Raw genomic sequence first — 12,432 nt, forward strand, 5'->3', positions numbered from 1 at the left:
GAGGGCGGAAGGCTGCCTAATACTGAAGCACCATCAAATATCAAACCATATGCAACAACTAGTACAAGCATTCCTGGGGGAAGGTCTGCAGCAGACGGATTTGCATACGGTGATGTCATCCAAGCAGTGGGCCAAAGTTGGCTGGAACCCTCATCTGCATATGAAAAGAGAAAAGGGGCATGCAGGGCATGGCGGCCTTTTGCGGTGCTTGGATGACCCCTAGTTCGCATTAAACACCCCCACCCTCCTTTGGTGTGGGGCTCATGTTGGCTATGCCCCAGCCCCTGAAGCATTCAAGCTGATTTCTTGCAGCAGCTGGGCACTGTAACAGCTCCAGAGCTGCTCTGTAAGGCAACTAAAAGGGTGTGGGCCCTGCAGCACTACCTGTAGTTCGCATTGTGCGTTGGAAGGCACAAAGTAAGCAGACGGGAGAAGTCAGGATAGTGCGCAAGGGCATAGAAGGGAGTGGCTCCAGAAAAGAGAAGTGGAAACAGACAGCAAACTAGGCTGGAGAGAGACCTACGACAAAGAGATCTGAATTATACGAGAGCCGACCAGGGGAAACACAAATTATGCAATCAAGTTTCCCACATTTGGGGAAATCACAGGAGCAGCACACCCAGAGTGCAATGGGTGAGCCTTGCCCTGGGAGAAGCACCTTCATGATCATAGTATCTCACCTGGCAGGTAAGTAGGAGTTGGGCTAGAGCTGGGGAGGGTCACTGCTCGGGCACCCCCCTGTCAAGTGAAGGAGATCCAACTGAGGCAGCACAAGGGAACTCTCGAAAGAAGAACAAGGCTAGAGGAATATATGAGACAAAGAAATCTGACTTTTACCAGAGCTGACCAGAGGAAAACACAAACACAGTCCCCCACTACCACAAAAAATGCAGGCGAGTTTCCCACATTTGGGGAAATCACAGGGGTCAGCATACCCAGAATGCAATGAATGAACCTCACCCTGGGTGAACAATCTTCATGACCATGGTGTCTCCTATGCAAAATAAGTATGATTTGGGATAGGGCTGGGAGGGCCGCTGCTCAGGCACATCTCTGTCAAGTAAAGGAGATTCAACTGAGGCAGCACAAGGGAACTCTCATCTGGGGACAACAACTGCAGGGAGAACACATATTTTCAGATGAACATGGGAGGGCAGAAGGCTGCCTAATACTGAAGCACCCCCAAACAACAAACCAAATGCAACAACTAGTGCAAGCATTCCTGGGGCAAGGCCTGCAGCAGATGGATTTGCATATGGTGATGTCATCCAAGCAGTGGGTCAAAGTTGGCTTCAACCCTCATCTGCATATGAAAAGAGAAAAGGGGCGTGCAGGGCATGGCGGCCTTTTGCGGCGCTTGGATTACCCCTAGTTCGCATTAAACACCCCCACCCACCTTTGGTGTGGGGCTCATGTTGGCCATGCCCCATCCCCTGAAGCATTCAAGCTGATTTCTTGCAGCAGCTGGGCACTGTAACAGCTCCAGAGCTGCTCTTTAAGGCAAGTAAAAGATTGTGTGGGCCCTGCAGCACTACCTGTAGTTTGCATTGTGCATTGGAAGGCACAAAGTAAGCAGACGGGAGGAGAAGTCAGGATAGTGCACAAGGGTATAGAAGGGAGGGGCTCAAGATAAAAGAAGTGGAAACAGACAGCAAACTAGGCTGGAGAAAGACCTGAGACAAAGAGATCTGAATTATACGAGAGCCGACCAGAGGAAACACAAATTATGCAGTCAAGTGTCCCACATTTGGGGAAATCGTAGGAGCAGCACACCCAGAGTGCAATGGGTGAGCCTTGCCCTGGGAGAAGCACCTTCCTGATCATAGTATCTCACCTGGCAGGTAAGTAGGAGTTGGGCTAGAGCTGGGGAGGGTCGCTGCTCGGGCACCCCCCTGTCAAGTGAAGGAGATCCACCTGAGGCAGCACAAGGGAACTCTCGAAAGAAGAACAAGGCTAGAGGAAAATCTGAGACAAAGAAATCTGAGTTTTAACAGAGCTGACCAGAGGAAAGCACAAACACAGTCCCCCACTACCACAAATAATGCAGTCGAGTTTCCCACATTTGGGTAAATCACAGGGGTCAGCATACCCAAAATGCAATGAATGAACCTCACCCTGGGAGAACAATCTTCATGACCATGGTATCTCCTATGCAAAATAAGTATGATTTGGGATAGGGCTGGGGAGGGCCGCTGCTCATGCACATCTCTGTCAAGTAAAGGAGATTCAACTGAGGCAGCACAAGGGAACTCTCATCTGGGGACAACAACTGCAGGGAGAACACATATTTTCAGATGAACATGGGAGGGCAGAAGGCTGCCTAATACTGAAGCACCCCCAAACAACAAACCAAATGCAACAACTAGTGCAAGCATTCCTGGGGGAAGTTCTGCAGAAGACGGATTTGCATACGGTGATGTCATCCAAGCAGTGGGCCAAAGTTGGCTGGAACCCTCATCTGCATATGAAAAGAGAAAAGGGGTATGCAGGGCATGGCGGCCTTTTGCGGCGCTTGGATGACCCTTAGTTCGCATTAAACACCCCCACCCTCCTTCGGTGTGGGGCTCATGTTGGCCATGCCCCATCCCCTGAAGCATTCAAGCTGATTTCTTGCAGCAGCTTGGCACTGTATCAGCTCCAGAGCTGCTCTGTAAGGCAAGTAAAAGGGTGTGGGCCCTGCAGCACTACCTGTAGTTTGCATTGTGCATTGGAAGGCACAAAGTAAGCAGACAGGAGGAGAAGTCAGGATAGTGCACAAGGGTATAAAAGCGAGTTTCCCACATTTGGGAAAATCACAGGGGTCAGCATACCCAGAATGCAATGAATGAACCTCACCCTGGGAGAACAATCTTCATGACCATGGTATCTCCTATGCAAAATAAGTATGATTTGGGATAGGGCTGGGGAGGGCCGCTGCTCAGGCACATCTCTGTCAAGTAAAGGAGATTCAACTGAGGCAGCACAAGGGAACTCTCATCTGGGGACAACAACTGCAGGGAGAACACATATTTTCAGATAAAAATCTTGGTCATGCTCTGGTTTCTCTTCAGAACGAACAAATCTTTCGCCTTTTATTAAAGATTTCCGTGGAGAGGAGCAAAACCGAGTTTTATCTCAATTTTTGCATGCCCCATCTTTTTGGGGTTTCTTTTATCGGTTTAAAGATAGAATGAGTGTGCTTTAATGTAAGCTCATTTGCATAGAAATGACAGTAAATGTTTGTTTCTTTTCAAACAGAACTTTCTTGACCATGCTACTTGCTTGAAAGATCTGGGAGCACATGGAATACAGTACAAACCATGCTTATAGCAAGGAGAAGCCAGGTGAGAAATCTGCTTACTTTCAAGTTGGGCGCTCACTTTGATCTGAATGAGGACTGCTGGCACAGCATTTAGGCGACAGGTGGAATCTTGGTCATGCTCTGGTTTCTCTTCAGAACGAACAAATCTTTCGCCTTTTATTAAAGATTTCTGTGGAGAGGAGCAAAACTGAGTTTTATCTCAATTTTTGCATGCCCCATATTATTGGGGTTTCTTTTATCAGTTTCTTGTTAGCTTTAATGTAAGTTTATTTGCATAACAATGACTATAAATGTCTGTTTCTTTTCAAGCAGAACTTTCTTGACCATTCTAATTGCTTGAAAGATCTGGGAGCACATGGAAAAGAGTACAAACCATGCTTATAGCAAGGGGAAGCCTGGTGAGAAATCTGCTTTCTTTCTTTCAAATTGGGTGCTCACTTTGCGCTGAATGAGGACTGCTGGCATGGCACTCAGGCGACAGGTGGAATCTTAGTCATACTCTGGTTTCTCTTCAAAACGAACAGATCTTTCGCCTTTTACTAAAGATTTCCGTGGAGAGGAGCAAAACTGAGTTTTATCTCAATTTTTGCATGCTCCGTCTTATTGGGGTTTCTTTTATCGGTTTAAAGATAGAACGAGTGTGCTTTAATGTAAGCTCATTTGCATAGAAATGACAGTAAATGTTTGTTTCTTTTCAAACAGAACTTTCTTGACTATACTAAATGCTTGAAAGATCTGGGAGCACATGGAAAAGAGTACAAACCATGTTTATAGCAAGGGGAAGCCTGGTGAGAAATCTGCTTTCTTTCTTTCAAATTGGGTGCTCACTTTGAGCTGAATGAGGACTGCTGGCATGGCACTCAGGCGACAGGTGGAATCTTGGTCATGTTCTGGTTTCTCTTCAGAACGAACAAATCTTTCGCCTTTTACTAAAGATTTCCGTGGAGAGGAGCAAAACTGAGTTTTATCTCAATTTTTGCATGCCCCATCTTATTGGGATTTTATTTTATCGGTTTAAAGATAGAACGAGTGTGCTTTAATGTAAGCTCATTTGCATAGAAATGACAGTAAATGTTTGTTTCTTTTCAAACAGAACTTTCTTGACCACACTAATTGCTTGAAAGATCTGGGAGCACATGGAAAAGAGTACAAACCATGTTTATAGCAAGGGGAAGCCTGGTGAGAAATCTGCTTTCTTTCTTTCAAATTGGGTGCTCACTTTGAGCTGAATGAGGATTGCTGGCATGGCACTCAGGCGACAGGTGGAATCTTGGTCATGCTCTGGTTTCTCTTCAAAACGAACAGATCTTTCGCCTTTTACTAAAGATTTCCGTGGAGAGGAGCAAAACTGAGTTTTATCTCAATTTTTGCATGCTCCGTCTTATTGGGGTTTCTTTTATCGGTTTAAAGATAGAACGAGTGTGCTTTAATGTAAGCTCATTTGCATAGAAATGACAGTAAATGTTTGTTTCTTTTCAAACAGAACTTTCTTGACTATACTAATTGCTTGAAAGATCTGGGAGCACATGGAAAAGAGTACAAACCATGTTTATAGCAAGGGGAAGCCTGGTGAGAAATCTGCTTTCTTTCTTTCAAATTGGGTGCTCACTTTGAGCTGAATGAGGACTGCTGGCATGGCACTCAGGCGACAGGTGGAATCTTGGTCATGTTCTGGTTTCTCTTCAGAACGAACAAATCTTTCGCCTTTTACTAAAGATTTCCGTGGAGAGGAGCAAAACTGAGTTTTATCTCAATTTTTGCATGCCCCATCTTATTGGGGTTTTATTTTATCGGTTTAAAGATAGAACGAGTGTGCTTTAATGTAAGCTCATTTGCATAGAAATGACAGTAAATGTTTGTTTCTTTTCAAACAGAACTTTCTTGACCACACTAATTGCTTGAAAGATCTGGGAGCACATGGAAAAGAGTACAAACCATGTTTATAGCAAGGGGAAGCCTGGTGAGAAATCTGCTTTCTTTCATTCAAATTGGGTGCTCACTTTCAGCTGAATGAGAACTGCTGGCATGGCACTCAGGCGACAGGTGGAATCTTGGTCATGCTCTGGTTTCTCTTCAGAACTAACAAATATTTCGCCTTTTATTAAAGATTTCCGTGGAGAGGAGCAAAACTGAGTTTTATCTCAATTTTTGCATGCCCCATATTATTGGGGTTTCTTTTATCAGTTTAAAGACAGAACGAGTGTGCTTTCTTGTTAGCTTTAATGTAAGTTTATTTGCATAACAATGACAGTAAATGTTGTTTCTTTTCAAACAGAACTTTCTTGACCATGCTACTTGCTTAAAGGTCTGGGAGCACATGGAAAACAGTACAAACCATGCAGTATCACAAGAGCCTTTATTTGATCTTTCATGAAGATAGAGCAGAATTGAGGACACGTCAACAATTTCTGCCGAAGGTGGTTCATCTTTCCACATGGTGCCTTTGGCCACTGACACCTTCGTTGAGTCAAAGTCTCTGGCTGTGGTCAGAACTTTGAAAATGTATGTCACCAGAACGGTTCAGATTAGGAAAACAGAGGCTCTGTTTGTCCTGTATGCTCCCAACAGGATTTGGTGTCCTGCTTCCATGCAGACCATTATGCGCTGGATCTGTGGTAAGATTCAGCATGCTCGTTCCACGGCAGGATTGCCGTTACTGAAGTAGGTGAAGACCCATTCTACTAGAAAGGTGGGTTCATCCTTGGCAGCTGGTCGGGGAGTCTCGGCATTGCAACTTTGCCGAGCAGCTATTTAGTAAACACTTTTGCTAAGTTTTACAAGTTTGATACCTTGGCTGATGATAACCTTAAGTTGGGTCATTCGGTGCTGCAGAGTCGTACGCACTCTCCCACCCGTTCAAGAGCTTTGGTATAACCCCATGGTTCTTAATGTGACCCCAGCATCCTCTAGGTCGTATGAGAAAATAGGATTTTAATACCTACCGGTAAATCCTTTTCTCTTAGTCTGTAGAGGATGCTGGGCACCCGTCCCAGTCCATACTGTGTCTGCAGTTATTACTTGTGGTTATACACATGTTGTGTTATGGTTCTGGTCAGCTTTTTGCTGCAATTGTTCATGCCGTTGGCTTGTGTTCTGTTGAATGCCACGTTCTGCGGCATGTTTAAGGTGTGAGCTGGTAAGATGCTCACCTTAGTTTAACAATAAATCCTTTCCTCGAAATGTCCGTCTCCCTGGGCACAGTTCCTATAACTGGAGTCTGGAGGAGGGGCATAGAGGGAGGAGCCAGTTCACACCCTTTGAAAGTCTTAAAGTGCCCATGTCTCTTGCGGATCCCGTCTATACCCCATGGTTCTTAATGTGACCCCAGCATCCTCTACGGACTAAGAGAAAAGAATGCCCTTGCGCACTATCCTGACTTCTCCTCCCGTCTGCTTACTTTGTGCCTTCCAACGCACAATGCGAACTACAGGTGGTGCTGCAGGGCCCACACCCTTTTACTTGCCTTACAGAACAGCTCTGGAGCTGTTACAGTGCCCAGCTGCTGCAAGAAATCAGCTTGAATGCTTCAGGGGATGGGGCATGGCCAACATGAGCCCCACACCAAAGGAGGGTGGGGGTGTTTAATGTGAACTAGGGGTCATCCAAGCACTGCAAAAGGCCGCCATGCGCTGCATGCCCCTTTTCTCTTTTCATATGCAGATGAGGGTTCCAGTCAACTTTGGCCCACTGCTTGGATAACATCACCGTATGCAAATCCGTCTGCTGCAGACCTTCCCCCAGGAATGCTTGTACTAGTTGTTGCATATGGTGCTTCAGTATTAGGCAGCCTTCCGCCCTCCCATGTTCATCTGAAAAGATGTGGTCTCCCTGCAGTTGTTGTCCCCAGACGAGAGTTCCCTTGTGCTTCCTCAGTTGAATCTCCTTAACTTGACGGGGGAGGTGCTGCCCGAGCAGCCCTCCCCAGCCCTATCCCAACTCATATTTATTTTGCATATGAGATCTCTTGATCATGAAGATTGTTCTCACAGGGTGAGGTTCATCCATTATATTTTAAAATAGGAAGGTACGAATTACATATTTGAATTGCATCTATGTGCTGGATTCAAATGTCCCCCCCCCCTTCCTTTCTCAATTGTGCCCGTCAGCAGCTATTCTAAGGTTGCTGCCAATGGGTGTGACACATTAATTTCTTCTGTGGGGTACACTGGACTCCACAAGGATTCACATTGGGGTGTAGAGTAGGATCTTGATCTGAGGCACCAACCGGCTCAAAGCTTTTGACTGTTCCCAAGAAGCTCAGTGCATTCTCCTCTATAACCCCGCTTCCATGAACAGGGAGCTCAGTTTGTAGTTGGTGCCTTCAGTAGCAGGCCAATTAACAGGGGCCTGCCTCAGGCAGCCTATTCTTAGCTATTAATTTTGACAAGAAAAGAAGAACTTGTTTTATGAGAATCTACAAGGGCTGCAGCAGGCTAGGTCTAATAGACATCTTTACTGCAGCTTCATCACTCCCAGCGGCGCTGTATACTCCCATGCCCTGGTTGCTGGGTCACTGCAGCGGAGGCTCCGGTTTCATCCTAAGGTCAGTCACACACACACCACCCTTCCGGATCACGAGGCCGCTGCTGAAGGGGAGCGAGGCCGTAGGGGGTGGGCCGTGTGCGCACTGCGGTGGACACTGATTACTGGGCAGCCGCTCCACTAGCCACCAGGTACAGTTAAGGAGCACAGGTCTGGGGGGTTTTCTCCTATATTAACCCAATTTTGTACTGCCCGCAGCGCATTGTGATAGGTAATAGGGCCTGATTCAGGTTGGATTGCAATCACAATAAGCGATCCAACTGCAAAAATTGCTAAGAGCATACGCATGTGCCTGCATTTTCTGCGGCACCCCGCAGAGAATGTGATCGCCTCTGCCTGTCAATCGGGGCGGGGAAGGGGGGGAGAGGTGGGTCAGCAACACTCCATTTCCAAGTCAGGGATGGAGCGGTGCGGGGGCAAGGCTTCAAAATGGGGTCTGCAACGGAGGAGACACAGGGGGCGTGGTCACAGCGACTGTATGACATCACATTCAGCCGCTGTGATCACAAAAATGGTGGCGGCTTCCTGCGCGCACATACAGTCTGCACCAGCAGGAGCCTACACCATTTTTTATGATCACGCTGAACTGCAGTGCGACTGCAATTACAGCATGGTCAAGAAGGGAGGCGTCATGCTGGGTGGCTATGCCCTGTCACTTTGCAGGAGCCAGCACCGCTCACACACTAGTCCCCGGGTGCAGCCCCCAACCCCCGGGACACCCGGAGCAACAAAATGTAGATTCAGGCCACCAGGCCACGCCCCTACCTATGAAACCATGCCTCCTTTTTACCATTGCACTGCTTATCTGCGCGCACTGCATTACAATCTCCCTCGCCACCTCTCTGGGTGTCACCAGTGATAGTGACACCTCTGCCATGCTTGTAGCAGCTGGTCCTAAGATCTACGCCTCAAACCCTGAGTGTTTGCCCTTGTGACTTGTTGATCATCATAGCGAAGCAGATGCTTACAGAAAACTGCAGGGGCTTAGATTGAAAATAAAAAAATTGATAGGGTATAAGGTAGAGAGGAGCGGGTTCGGTTCTCCGAGAACCGAATTCCCCACGAACTCCACGTGGTTTACACTGGTCCGAGGCAGGCTCGGTTGTTCCCGCCTGACTCGGAAAACCTGAACAAGGGAAAATGTCATCATCCCGCTGTCGGATTCTCGCGAGATTCGGATTCCATATAAAGAGCTGCGCGTTGCTGCCATTTTTACTCGTGCATTGAAGAGAGAGCGGAGAGGACGTGGCTATGTTCTCTCAGTGGAAATCTCAATATCAGTGCTCAGTATCAGTGGTTACTTATTGCTGCTCAGTAATACTAGTAGTGTGTCTCTCCTGCTCAGTGTCAGTTCTCAGTAGTATCCTCATCAGTGCTCAGTATCACTGTTCATTGTCTTGTGCTGCATTGTGTTGCTCAGCATAATACAGTACATTACTAATAGTCCAGTGCTGCATCTTGCTGCTCAGTGTCAGTTCTAGTATCCTCATCAGTGCTCACTATCACTGCTCATTGCATTGTGGTGTTCTGTATACTACAATAACATAGTAATATAGTAACATAGTTTTTGAGGTTGAATAGAGGCAAATTGCCCATCGTGTTCAACCTGTTTTAAGTTGTGATGATTCTACATACTTGCTGAATAATGTTTTATGACTAGTTAGCTACTATAACTCATGTTACCCCCGGATTAACCATGTTGATATTTTAAGTATTATAACCTTGGATAGCTTTTTCATTCAGAAATGTATCCATTCCTTTTTTAAATCCAATTACAGAGTCCGCCATTACCACCTTCCCTGGCAGGGAATTCCACATCCTGATTGCCCTAACAGTGAAGAAACCTTTCCTCCATTGCGTTCTGAACTTTCCTCCAGTCGCAGCGAGTGACCACGTGTTCTTTTAATAAATAATTCCTCTGATAACTCTTTGTTATGTATCTTTACATATTTGAAGATATTAATAATATCTCCTCTTAGGCACCTCTTTTCTAGTGTATAAATATTCAGCCTAGTAAGTCTTTCCTTATAGTCCAGTACTTTAAGGCCTTTAATCAATTTAGTCTTCAGGATCTCTGACACTTCCATGAGCAGCAGAGTAGTGCAATGGAAGCATGCTGGGCCCATAACCCAGAGGTCGATTGATCGAAACTATCCTCTGCTATGTGCATTTTTTTTTTATAATTAAAGTAATCAAAAACTGGGATTGATATTTTGGCACTTTTATTTTTACTTAAAGTACAATAACTTTTATCATTTTAATTTGTTTTAATAGTATATTGACAGCATTGTTTTCTTTAAAAAATCCACTTAATTTTCTTTACCCTATTACTGAAATGGTAATTGACAAAAACAAACTACATTGTCACCAGAAGAGCAATGCAAAATGTACAAGTGATATATGAAAATCATCTTCCATCTTGAATTTCAATGATGCATTGGGACAACAATTTGTGAGAAACATCTTCACCCATAAAGAAAGATTTTCTTAATTCCTTACCTGTGTGCTGATTAGATATCACCTTGTTTTCACATTAAACAGACTTCCCCATGAGGAAGCAGCAAGGATGCAGTGACGTTTCCTGGTGTCAACCTGTATTATTTCAGTAGACATTGAAATGAGGATGCATCTTTGATGCCTTTCCAATGAAGCAAGTTTAATTCAGTAATAGGTGAAAAACCATTCCTACAAAGGTGTTAATCAGAGACTTGGCTTTGTGGACACTTTTCAGAGAGCAAATTTGTTAGCATAAACATAAAATCAGAAAATGAAGAGCTGTTTAATCACTCAATTGGACTTTTCTGCCAGCATAATTTTTTTTCTCTGCAACTCACTGCTAAATTGTGCTTCCTAGCTGTTTTTTTATAAAATCACTTAATCAAATCTAACTCTGATTACATCAGAGAAGGCCAGGTACCCTACACCATAAGGGGGGTTTTTGAAATTTTGACTTGTCTACTTAAAGATCACCAAAATCTGATTACAAGGTCAATTACATCCCTGGGTAGGATTGAACCACCAACCTTTTGGTTAATAGCCAAACATGCTAACCGATTGCGCCACAGAGACACCTTGCGAAAGTCAATACTGACAAAGGCTAATAAGCATTCATCTAGAACGTTTCCTAGAAAAACTTTAAAAAGTCAATAATCTGGAGAATTTTTGTAAGAAACACATTGGTACTTTCCCATGATGAGTGAGTGCTTCAGGATTTCTTGCACTTACATGGGCTATTAACCAAAAGGTTGGTGGTTCAATCCCACCCAGGGATGTAATTGACCTTGTCATCAGATTTTGGTGATCTTTAAGTAGACAAGTCAAAATTTCAAACCCCCTCTTATGGTGTAGGGTACCTGGCCTTCTCTGACGTAATCAGAGTTAGATTTAATTAAGTGATTTTATAAAAAACAGCTAGGAAGCACAATTTAGCAGTGGGTTGCAGAGAAAAAAATAACATTTTAAACCTACCGGTAATTTTTTTTTCTCGTAGTCCGTAGAGGATGATGGGGACTCCGTAAGGACCATGGGGGATAGACGGGCTCCGCAGCAGACATGGGCACTTTAAGAAAGACTTTAGATCTGGGTGTGCACTGGCTCCTCCCTCTATGCCCCTCCTCCATACCTCAGTTAGAGAAACTGTGCCCAGAGGAGACGGACAGTACGAGGAAAGGATTTTTGTTAATCCAAGGTCAAGATTCATACCAGCCACACCAATCACACCGTATAACTTGTGATATACTACCCAGTTAACAGTATGAAAACAACATAGCATCAGTCCAAGACCGATGAAAACTAACATATAACCCTTATGTAAGCAATAACTATATACAAGTCTTGCAGAAGTAGACCGCACTTGGGACGGGCACCCAGCATCCTCTACGGACTACGAGAAAAAGATTTACCGGTAGGTTTAAAATCTTATTTTCTCTTACGTCCTAGAGGATGCTGGGGACTCCGTAAGGACCATGGGGATTATACCAAAGCTCCCAAACGGGCAGGAGAGTGCGGATGACTTTGCAGCACCGATTGAGCAAACAGGAGGTCCTCCTCAGCCAGGGTATCAAACTTATAGAACTTTGCAAAGGTGTTTGAACCAACTTTGACCCACTGCTTGGATGACATCACCATATGCAAATCCATCTGCGGCAGGCCTTCCCCCAGGAATGCTTGCACTAGTTGTTGCATTTGGTTTGTTGTTTGGAGGTGCTTCAGTATTAGGCAGCCTTCTGCCCTCCCATGTTCATCTGAAAATATGTGTTCTCCCTGCAGTTGTTGTCCCCAGATGAGAGTTCCCTTGTGCTGCCTCAGTTGAATCTCCTTTACTTGACAGAGATGTGCCTGAGCAGCGGCCCTCCCCAGCCCTATCCCAAATCATACTTATTTTGCATAGGAGATACCATGGTCATGAAGATTGTTCTCCCAGGGTTAGGTTAATTCATTGCATTCTGGGTATGCTGACCCCTGTGATTTCCCCAAATGTGGGAAACTCAACTGCATTATTTGTGGTAGTGGGGGACTGTGTTTGTGCTTTCCTCTGGTCAGCTCTGGTAAAAGTCAGATTTCTTTGTCTCAGATCTTCCTCTAGCCTT

General features: G+C 45.1%; 12 non-coding genes and 1 pseudogene across 12 annotated transcripts; 8 read left to right on the plus strand and 5 right to left on the minus strand.

Moving 5' to 3' along the window:
• Nucleotides 1-532: 532 nt before the first annotated feature.
• LOC135015940 (U1 spliceosomal RNA) lies at nt 533-695 on the minus strand. Its single transcript, XR_010214106.1, has one exon. It is a non-coding gene; the product is annotated as a U1 spliceosomal RNA (small nuclear RNA).
• A 152-nt stretch (nt 696-847) lies between these two features.
• On the minus strand, nt 848-1,011 carry LOC135015822 (U1 spliceosomal RNA). Its single transcript, XR_010214005.1, has one exon. It is a non-coding gene; the product is annotated as a U1 spliceosomal RNA (small nuclear RNA).
• A 675-nt stretch (nt 1,012-1,686) lies between these two features.
• On the minus strand, nt 1,687-1,849 carry LOC135015885 (U1 spliceosomal RNA). Its single transcript, XR_010214063.1, has one exon. It is a non-coding gene; the product is annotated as a U1 spliceosomal RNA (small nuclear RNA).
• Nucleotides 1,850-2,001: 152 nt separating this feature from the next.
• On the minus strand, nt 2,002-2,165 carry LOC135015784 (U1 spliceosomal RNA). The gene has a single exon (XR_010213969.1). It is a non-coding gene; the product is annotated as a U1 spliceosomal RNA (small nuclear RNA).
• A 593-nt stretch (nt 2,166-2,758) lies between these two features.
• On the minus strand, nt 2,759-2,886 carry LOC135015988 (U1 spliceosomal RNA; annotated as a pseudogene).
• Nucleotides 2,887-3,030: 144 nt separating this feature from the next.
• LOC135016028 (U5 spliceosomal RNA) lies at nt 3,031-3,146 on the plus strand. The gene has a single exon (XR_010214175.1). It is a non-coding gene; the product is annotated as a U5 spliceosomal RNA (small nuclear RNA).
• A 270-nt stretch (nt 3,147-3,416) lies between these two features.
• LOC135016046 (U5 spliceosomal RNA) lies at nt 3,417-3,532 on the plus strand. The gene has a single exon (XR_010214192.1). It is a non-coding gene; the product is annotated as a U5 spliceosomal RNA (small nuclear RNA).
• A 264-nt stretch (nt 3,533-3,796) lies between these two features.
• Nucleotides 3,797-3,912, plus strand: LOC135016014 (U5 spliceosomal RNA). Its single transcript, XR_010214162.1, has one exon. It is a non-coding gene; the product is annotated as a U5 spliceosomal RNA (small nuclear RNA).
• A 274-nt stretch (nt 3,913-4,186) lies between these two features.
• LOC135016019 (U5 spliceosomal RNA) lies at nt 4,187-4,302 on the plus strand. The gene has a single exon (XR_010214167.1). It is a non-coding gene; the product is annotated as a U5 spliceosomal RNA (small nuclear RNA).
• A 275-nt stretch (nt 4,303-4,577) lies between these two features.
• On the plus strand, nt 4,578-4,693 carry LOC135016033 (U5 spliceosomal RNA). The gene has a single exon (XR_010214180.1). It is a non-coding gene; the product is annotated as a U5 spliceosomal RNA (small nuclear RNA).
• Nucleotides 4,694-4,967: 274 nt separating this feature from the next.
• Nucleotides 4,968-5,083, plus strand: LOC135016004 (U5 spliceosomal RNA). The gene has a single exon (XR_010214153.1). It is a non-coding gene; the product is annotated as a U5 spliceosomal RNA (small nuclear RNA).
• A 275-nt stretch (nt 5,084-5,358) lies between these two features.
• Nucleotides 5,359-5,474, plus strand: LOC135016058 (U5 spliceosomal RNA). Its single transcript, XR_010214203.1, has one exon. It is a non-coding gene; the product is annotated as a U5 spliceosomal RNA (small nuclear RNA).
• Nucleotides 5,475-12,216: 6,742 nt separating this feature from the next.
• LOC135016018 (U1 spliceosomal RNA) lies at nt 12,217-12,380 on the plus strand. Its single transcript, XR_010214166.1, has one exon. It is a non-coding gene; the product is annotated as a U1 spliceosomal RNA (small nuclear RNA).
• Nucleotides 12,381-12,432: the final 52 nt, after the last annotated feature.

This window comes from Pseudophryne corroboree, unplaced genomic scaffold (genome assembly GCF_028390025.1).
Source record: "Pseudophryne corroboree isolate aPseCor3 unplaced genomic scaffold, aPseCor3.hap2 scaffold_298, whole genome shotgun sequence".
Classification (NCBI taxonomy): domain Eukaryota; kingdom Metazoa; phylum Chordata; class Amphibia; order Anura; family Myobatrachidae; genus Pseudophryne; species Pseudophryne corroboree.